The following is a 9,479-nucleotide window of genomic DNA, read 5'->3' as shown; positions in this document are numbered from 1 at the left end:
ATTTTAGAATTTTTCTAATTCTAGGAAATAGTTTATTTTTAGAATTTAGGTTATTTCTTTCCCTTTTTAGAAATTAACTTTCTATTTTTGTTTCATCTTAGTAACTTTCTAATTCTAACACTTTTAAAATCTAATTTTGTTTCCTAATTTATTTTTAGAATATTTGTTTAGAAACTAACCTTCTTATTTTGTAGGCCTTTAAGATAGAAATTTCTAATTTGGTAAGCTCTTTCCCTACTCCCTATCTTTCAGTTCTCTTTTAATAATCTACTCTCTAGTTTAGATCTTTCCTAATTTATTTTAGAAATCTCCACTTTCTTTTAAAAAGTCCTTCTTTTAGAAATTGATTTACTGTTATTTTTCTTTTTAGAATCTAACTTATTTTTGTGTTATTTTGCAGGTCCTTAACTTAGGGGCATCAATTTGGTAATTTCTTTCCAACTCCCTCTCTCTTTTTCCTTTTTAGATTTCCTTTTCCTTTCTTAGGATTAGACTTTGAATTTGATTGAGGGCTGCGAGTGTTTCATGCCCAAGTGGGCCCGTGACAACACTCGACGTCTCTTGACCGAAGGAGGATTAGTTGAGGGGTTGACTATCCATCGCAGGATTAGACACCGCTCGAAATCCCCTGAGTTAAGAAGTTATGGCCGAAGACCAACCTCCTCTACTCCCACCTAGGGTGGAGGATACCCAGATGAAAATGAGGTGCAACAGCACCCCGCCTCGTACTTTACGAGATTTTTACAACCGGCGGGAGTGAGTACGCCCTCATGCATGATTTTTCCCGAAAATACAGGACAAATGGACATCAAGCCAGAGTTATCCAACTCCTTCCCAAATTCCATGGACTTGAATCGAGAGTCCATATTTACATTTGAAAGAGTTCGATGAAATTATAGCTACATTATGTTTTCCTAATGTATCCGAGGATACAATTAGTGAAACTCTTTCCTTTTTCCTTAAAAGAGAAAGCTAAGACGTGGTTACATTCATCGCGTCCTAGATCCATTGGCACATGGAAGGACATGCAGAGGGAATTCATAAAAAATTCTTCCCACATCATAAAACGATTACCCTCGAAAAGCAATCATGAACTTTGCCCAAAAGGAAGATGAAACATTCTTTCAATGTTGGGAAAGGTTCAAAGATTTGGTCAGTTCATGCCCACAACACGGATTTGAAACGTGGCGCATTACAAATTTTTTCTATGATGGACTGACATCTTCCATGCGCCAAATGGTCGAGACAATGTGTAATGGAGAGTTCATTAATAAAGATATCGACGAGGTATGGGACTACCTCGATAGTTTGGCTGAAAAAACACAATCTTGGGACTATTACCCAAAGTCGAACACCACGTCTAGGCCAACTCAATTAAAGGAGAAAGGTGGATTATATCTCTTGAAAGAAGAGGATGATCTCAAGTGTAAAGTGACTACGCTCATAAGGAAAGTTGAGGCCATGGAAGGAAAGAAGGATAAGGTCAATGAAATTGTTTGCGGCATCTGTGATTGCAACATTCACACAACTGAAAACTGTCCTACAATACCTGCCTTTCGAGGAGTGTTGAATGAACAAGCCAATGCCGTAAATAATTATCAAAGACCTTTTACTGGACCTAACTCTAACACATACAATCCTGGCTGGAAAAATCATCCAAACTTCAGTTGGAGAAATGGACAAACGGCGACTCCTCCAGGTTTCTTCAATCAAAATCCAAATCAAGTGAAACCTCAAGAGGAACCGGTTCAAAATCCCATACAAGAGCTGGCTCAGGCAATGCGGGGAATCACAGATTTTATGCAAAAGATAGATTCTCGTATGACGGTTATAGAAAAGGGGATGCTTCCTGCACAACCTATCCCCAATCCTAAACCGCAGTACGAGAATAATGATCCCAGCTCTTCAAATCAGATGGGGCATGCTAAATCCATCACCACTCTTAGGAGTGGGAAGATCATTGATAAAACTCTTCCGGTTAGGCCCGAAAAGCCTCAAGAACCAGAAGAGGACAACAATGATGGATCCACTGATGCCCCACAAAAAGTGGAACCGGAACTTCTAGAGAAGCCAGTTGCTCCATTCCCCCAACGGTTGGTTTCACCAAAACCTCTCTCTAACTCTCAGGATATCCTAGAGGTGTTGAAACAGGTGAAAGTCAACATTCCTCTACTTGATGTCGTTTAAATGATACCTTAATTTGCCAAATTCATGAAATAATTATGCACGACCAAGCGACGGAAAATTATTCAAAAGAAAATCTTCTTGACTGAGAAAGTGAGTGCCATCCTGAAGCAAGACGTGCCGCAGAAATTCAAGGATCCCGGTAGCCCAACCATATCATGTGTAATCGGGAACCATCGAATTGATCACGCACTTCTTGACTTAGGAGCGAGCGTCAATCTGATTCCCTACTCGGTATACAAACAGTTAGGTTTGGGTGAATTAAAACTCACCCTAACCACACTACAACTTGCTGATCGCTCTGTTCGTGTACCAAGAGGGATAATTGAGGATGTGTTGGTCCAAGTTGATAGATTTTACTACCCTGTAGACTTTATCATCCTGGACACCGAACCCATCAATAACATGAGCACTCAGATTCCCGTCATTCTTGGTCGCCCATTCCTTGCCACGTCAAATGCAATTATCAATTGTAGGAATGGTATCATGACTATGTCTTTTGGAAATTTGACATTGGAGTCAAACATTTTTTCAATAACGGCAGCAACTCAGAGGATGATGACGATTTCCACGACATTAACATGATTGACTCTTTCGTGGAAGATACGACACCTCTGACCTTATTCTTCGACCATCTAGAGACGTGCCTGGCCCACTCCCATGATTTTGATGATGACATGATTAGGGAGACGTGCGTCTTGCTTGATACTGCACCGGTACTTGAAGTTAACCGATGGAGGCCACAATTTGAAGAATTATCACAAACTGATGTAGTGCCTCTACCGTCTAACCTCAAGCCGCCGAAGCTTGACCTAAAACCTTTGCCCTCTGATTTGAAATATGCATATTTGGGTCAAGATGAGACATACCCGGTGGTGATCTCTGCCCACCTGGAGAAAGAACAGGAGAGTATGCTTATATCTACTCTCATTGAGCATAAAGGAGCCCTGGGATGGACGATAGCGGACCTCAAAGGAATCGATCCCTCGATTTGTACTCACCACATATATCTTGAGGATAATGCAAAAACCGCTCGGCAACCACAACGTAGACTAAATCCAAATATGAAGGAAGTGGTTAAGGCCGAGGTTCTTAAACTATTGGATGTGGGTATTATATACCCTATATCTGATAGTCAATGGGTGAGTCCAACTCAAGTGGTTCCTAAGAAGTCCGGAATCACCATCGTAGCCAATGCTAATAATGAACTCGTGCCAACTAGAGTCACTACTGGTTGGAGAATGTGCATTGACTACAGGAAGTTGAATACCGTCACGAGGAAAGACCACTTCCCTTTACCATTCATTGATCAGATCCTGGAAAGGTTAGCTGGTCATTCCTATTACAGTTTCCTTGACGGGTATTCGGGCTACAACCAGATAGAGATAGCCCCTGAAGACCAGGAAAAGACCACATTTACATGTCCCTACGGCACCTTTGCCTATCGAAGGATGCCATTCGGACTATGTAATGCCCCTGCCACCTTTCAGCGATGTATGCTTAGTATCTTTTCTGATATGGTAGGGCAATATCTAGAGGTCTTCATGGACGACTTCTCGGTTTATGGTCCATCTTTCAGCAAGTGCTTGGAAAGTCTTAAATGTGTGCTGAAAAGATGTGAAGAAAAGAACCTGGTACTTAATTGGGAGAAGTGCCATTTCATGGTTCAGAAGGGAATTGTCCTTGGGCATATCATCTCGTCCAAAGGAATCGAGGTAGATAAGGCAAAAATCGATCTTATCTCTAACCTACCTCCACCCAAGAACATCAGAGACGTGCGATCCTTCTTAGGACACGCAGGATTTTATAGGAGATTCATAAAGGACTTTAGTCTTCTCTCTCGCCCTTTATGTAATCTTCTTCAAAAGGATGCTCCGTACGAGTGGACTGAGCAGTGCCAGGAAGCTTTCACCAAGCTTAAGGGCACGTTAACCACTGCACCTATCATGCAGCCACCCGACTGGAGCCTCCCTTTTGAACTTATGTGCGACGCTTCTGATTATGCTCTTGGGGCGGTCCTAGGCCAGAGAAAAGATAAGAAGCCCTACGTCATTCATTACGCGAGTAGGACTCTAAATCCTGCCCAAGTGAACTACTCGACTACGGAAAAGGAACTCTTAGCCGTAGTGTTCGCCTTGGACAAATTTAGGTCCTACTTGATCGGATCCAAGATCATTATCTACACAGATCATGCGGCACTTAAGTATCTTCTTTCTAAGAATGATTCTAAGCCCCGCTTGATACGATGGATCCTTCTACTCCAAGAATTTGATTTGGAAATTAAAGATAAAAAGGGAGTAGAGAACGTAGTGGCCGATCACCTTTCTCGCCTTAATACCTTTGATTCCCTTGAGGCGACCCATATCAATGACATGTTCCCTGATGAACAACTGTTCAGAGTCTCCCATTCACCTTGGTTCGCTGATATTGCTAATTATCTTGCTACAGGTGCCATACCGACACAGTGGACTACGCAAGATAAGAAGAAATTTTTCACCGAGGTGCGCAACTTTTTCTGGGATGATCCTTATTTATTTAAATATTGCCCAGACCAAATTCTAAGGAGATGTGTACCAGACGATGAGCATCAGAGTGTCATCTCCTTCTGTCACTCAGAGGCCTGTGGTGGTCACTTTTCTGCTAAAAAGACCACGGCCAAGATTCTGCGGTGCGGCTTTTCTTGGCCCACTATGTTCAGGGGACACTCATGAGTTTTGCAAAGCTTGTGAGCGTTGTCGAAATTGGGAGAATTGTCCCGTCGAATTATGATGTCTTGTATCCCATCCTTATCATTGAAGCATTTGATTGCTGGGGCATCGATTTCATGGGACCATTCCCCCAATCGTTTGGAAATCTGTATATTTTGCTCACCGTGGATTATGTCACTAAATGGGTTGAAGCGATTCCGTGTCGAAAGAATGACCATCGCACGGTCATTAAATTCTTAAAAGAGAACATCCTTTCTCGATTCGGAACGCCTCGAGCCATCATTAGTGATGGGGGCTCACACTTTTGTAATAGACCATTCGAGAGCTTAATGAAGAAATACGGTATCTCTCATAAGGTGAGCACCCCATACCATCCACAGACAAGTGGACAAGCTGAGATTTCCAATAGGGAGATCAAACATATTTTGGAGAAAACGGTTAACCCAGATCGTAAGGATTGGTCAATCCGATTAACCGATGCCTTATGGGCATACCGTACTGCCTTTAAAACCCCTATTGGAATGTCTCCCTTTAGACTTGTCTATGGCAAAGCTTGTCACTTGCCTGTGGAGTTGGAACATAAAGCGTACTGGGCGATCAAAAATCTTAATTTCAATCTGGACAACGCTGGCTCGCTACGCAAACTTCAATTGAATGAACTTGAAGAAATCCGGAATGATGCGTACGATAATTCGAGAATTTACAAGGACAAGATGAAAGCATTTCATGACCAACACATTTTGCGAAAATCATTCACGCCTGGTCAGAAGGTCCTTTTGTACAATTCTCGATTACATCTCTTTCCGGGTAAGCTTCGATCTCGTTGGACCGGCCCTTACATTGTTGTTACTGTTTTTCCTCATGGGGCCGTTGAGATAAGAGATCCCGACAATGGCAAGGAATTTAAAGTCAATGGCCATCGATTGAAACCATTTGTCGAGAAATTTGATTCAGAGGACATGTCCATGCCTCTGACTGATCCTGTTTACCAGGATTGATCTCCTAGTCTGATGGAGGTATAGGTAGGTTTCTGGTTTTCTTAGGTCTAGGGTAGTTGCTTTATTTGTCTGGCTGAAGACGGTAAACTTAGCGCTCCTGGGAGGCAACCCAGCTTTTCAACTTATTTCATTTTCCTAGCAAGTTCAATGTTTGTGGGTAGCATTACTGCAAACCCTCACGAGACTACAACTCGTCCACTAGGGGTAACCTAGGGGTTTAAAGGCTTGTTGCATGCGCTAAATGCAATCGAGAGCACCTGCGAAAGTGGTATAGGTAGGATTTTATTTTTGTTAGTTTTGTGTTACTTTCTCTCTCGTGCTGACCGGATCCCATGCTGCGACCTCTTGGAAAGTCTCTCACGATTCATCATCCAGGTACTATCTTCCCTTAACTTTTTCTTTACTTTTGTTGTTCTATGCGCATTTCATACTCATATCCTCTACATTGAGGACAATGTAGCTTCTAAGTTGGGGGTGGGAGATTAGGTTACCTAATCAGTATTTTCTTGAGCAAAAATTGTGAAAACTTTTAAATTTTCTCTGGACTTTCTGGTGAATTCAAAGTGATTGGACGACCATCTTTGATTTAGAATTACAGGATATGGAATGTTGGTGATTTACTGCTCTTGGATTCAGTTGCTCGTTAGATTTCACAGTTAAGTTTAATCCATGATTAGAAGTTGTAAACATTGATTGAGTCATGATTTCACATGTCACATCTCGCTTACACATTAAGATTTCAGTTGAAACTGAAGGGTTAATTTGGTGATCAGTAAGCATAGAAGGAACCAACTTGAACAATTGCCCGTCAAGATCAATTAAAAGGAAGAGATACCGTTGAGAAAGGTTAGGCAAAGAATCTTCACTATAGGTTTGCTCCCTATAAGTGTGGACTTCATTCCCCTTCTTGGTTTTTCGTTTAAAAAAAAAAAAAAAACTGAAGGAATGAAAAGATGATCTTTGAGGCAAGCTTTGGTTATTATGAATTCTCTTGTTGATTACCGACGATACCCTGAAATAAAGAATTGAATATTAATGTTTAAAGTTGGGATTACACTTTACATCTGTGGAACTCAATGTTTAGAATTATTTCTAATTAAGGGACTAATACTTTGAATGAAGTTTATCGTGTGTTTGAGTCTAAGAGAGAGTAAGGCCCAACATTCGGGAATTGTTGAATTCTGAATATCTAGATTGTTTTTCCAAAATCACTCGAGTTCATAGAAATTCTCCTGTAATTCTCAACTTATTTTTCGCATACTTTGCTCGGGACTAGCAAAATGCTGGTTGGGGGTTGTGTTGAGGGTCAAATATTGCATATCAGACCCATTCATTGCATGGATTTACAAGCATGACACCGTTTAATAGCCTAATTTAATTGAATTTGTGATGCAGGGCGTCTTCATGAGCTTGGACTGGGAAAGGACACTAAAAAGCATGGATTTACCGATCTGATGACACTAAAGCCTGGGACGGACTCCAGAAGACCAAGAGCGACGAAATTATACACCAGGGGTCCGCAGAAATCGAGGAATCGAAGCTCAAGTGGCCTGAAAAGTGTCCAAAATGCAAGATCATAGGGTTTCCACCATCTGATCAGTTCGAAACTTCACACGTGGCTTGAGGACCATAAATAAACCGTACACGTAAAATTTCAGCCCCTGGATCACTATGAAAGTGGCCCAACGGACAGATCAGCCCCTTAAATCCTTAAGTGGGGCCCACCTGATATCCCGAGCATTCAAAGTCGGTCAGCAGGCGCTGACCGACTCAAACTCAGATTTTTTTCAAAATTACGCAGCAACGTGACGCTGCCGACCGTGGGTTTTACTTGTGGGCCACATACATCATGTATAGCACCAATCGGGACCGTCCATTGTGCGCGTAGGTGGGGTATTTACCTCACCAAGGCGGCCTTTTGAGACCATGTAACATGTTACAGAATCCTAACCGTTAAAGACAGGATGAACGGCGGAGTGGAAGGTATTGTGGGCCACATGGAATTTAGTCCAAAAGTAGTGCTTCCCACCCGATTTTTCGAGTAGAATGCAGTGGACGGATCAGATTTTCCAAAAAGACCGTGACGTGGGGCTCACCATCGTCACAGCGTCAATGACGCTGCCCTGTTTTCGCGTCCGGGAAATTCGGAATTTGCGGCCGATTGTGGGCCACTGCCTGTGATCGGATTGGTGATCCAAACCGTTCAGATGATGACCAAGCCAGGAATAACCCTAGCCATGAAGTCGGTTTTGAAATTACCAGACGGAGAGCCACCCAACCTGAGGCCAAACGCAACTCCTCTTGCGTTGCTACGCACGTTGCTGCGTCGCTGGCTGCGAAGCTTTCCGCAGCCGAATCCCTTCAGGACTCCACATCAGCACACGTGAAGGGTTTTCTTGGGCTCCGACGAGAATGCTATAAAAAGAAGAGAGGGAGAAAGAGTAAAGGAGGAAAATACGGGAAGCGTTTGAGTCGGGGAGAGAGCTAGGCCGAGGAAAACGCTGGAGCAGCTGCTGCTGTGAGGAGGGCGATCTGGGCTGAGTGGACGATTGAAGGAGTGGCTGCTGCACGGCTTGGGAGCAAGACAGGGACGTGGAAAGGCTGGCAGCGTTTTGAGGATTGGAGGACAGACAGAAGAAAAGAAGACAGGGAGAGAGGATGAGAGAGAAAAGATAATGAATTTTTCTTCATTTTTCTTCTCTTTTTCATTTTCTTTTTCCTTCTATTTGTTTTGGGTTTAGGCCAATCATGAGTGGCTAAACCTCTTAGCTAGGGCTAAGAGGTGAAGCTTGTAGCGTGATGGGATAAGTCTTCGCTTGCGCCTTTGTTTAGACTGAATTGATGTTGATTTAATTTTATTCTGGGAATGTACTTTTTGTCTTTAATGGTCTGTTGTGACTAAAATTACCATGGATCTGCGATGATTTTGAGTATTACTTTTTCCCCCTTTCATGTTTGTAAAGTCAGGAAACCCTGTTGTTCACCATTGTCCCACGGGCATGGTAGGATGACAGTACCCTTCCTGATCCTCATACATGGTTGATTGATTGGTAATTAGTTTACTTCTGTTGTTTGCTTTGTCTCCTGGGCATGGTTAGATGATGGAATCCATTCTAATTCATATACCTTTCATCTCTTGAAAACCAAATCAAGTAAGTTCAGTTTGAATTCTGTAATCCTTGATAAGATCTCCCTGATCTCTCCAAGTGGATCCTCTGAATCCCTAGTTTCCATCCTCTGAAATCCTTAAAGTTTTAATTATTCCACAATTATTTCTTAAATTCTATTTTGTTTAGATCGCATCTTAGTCTGGTTCTAGTTCTACTTGGTTTCAGATAACGTACAGGTATCAGTCCCTGTGGATTCGACCTCGGTCTTACCGAGTTTATTACTACATCACAACCCTATACTTGGGAGTGAACACTTAATCAAATTCATAGCATATTTAGATTGAGAAATGAACATTCCATCTGGTTTTTATTTTACTTCCAACCCAAGAAAATAATTCAATTCCCCAACCATGTTCATTTCAAACTGAGATTTCATCAAATCTGCAAACTCAATAGTCATATCAGTACAGGTAGATCCA

General features: G+C 42.1%; 1 non-coding gene across 1 annotated transcript; it reads right to left on the bottom strand.

The window, feature by feature from the left end:
- Positions 1-1,072: 1,072 nt before the first annotated feature.
- LOC131222297 (small nucleolar RNA R71) lies at positions 1,073-1,178 on the bottom strand. The gene has a single exon (XR_009159988.1). It is a non-coding gene; the product is annotated as a small nucleolar RNA R71 (small nucleolar RNA).
- Between the last annotated feature and the right edge of the window lie 8,301 nt (positions 1,179-9,479).

Source organism: Magnolia sinica, chromosome 1, assembly GCF_029962835.1.
Source record: "Magnolia sinica isolate HGM2019 chromosome 1, MsV1, whole genome shotgun sequence".
In the NCBI taxonomy this organism is placed as follows: domain Eukaryota; kingdom Viridiplantae; phylum Streptophyta; class Magnoliopsida; order Magnoliales; family Magnoliaceae; genus Magnolia; species Magnolia sinica.
This window is presented reverse-complemented; position numbering and strand designations above follow the sequence as displayed.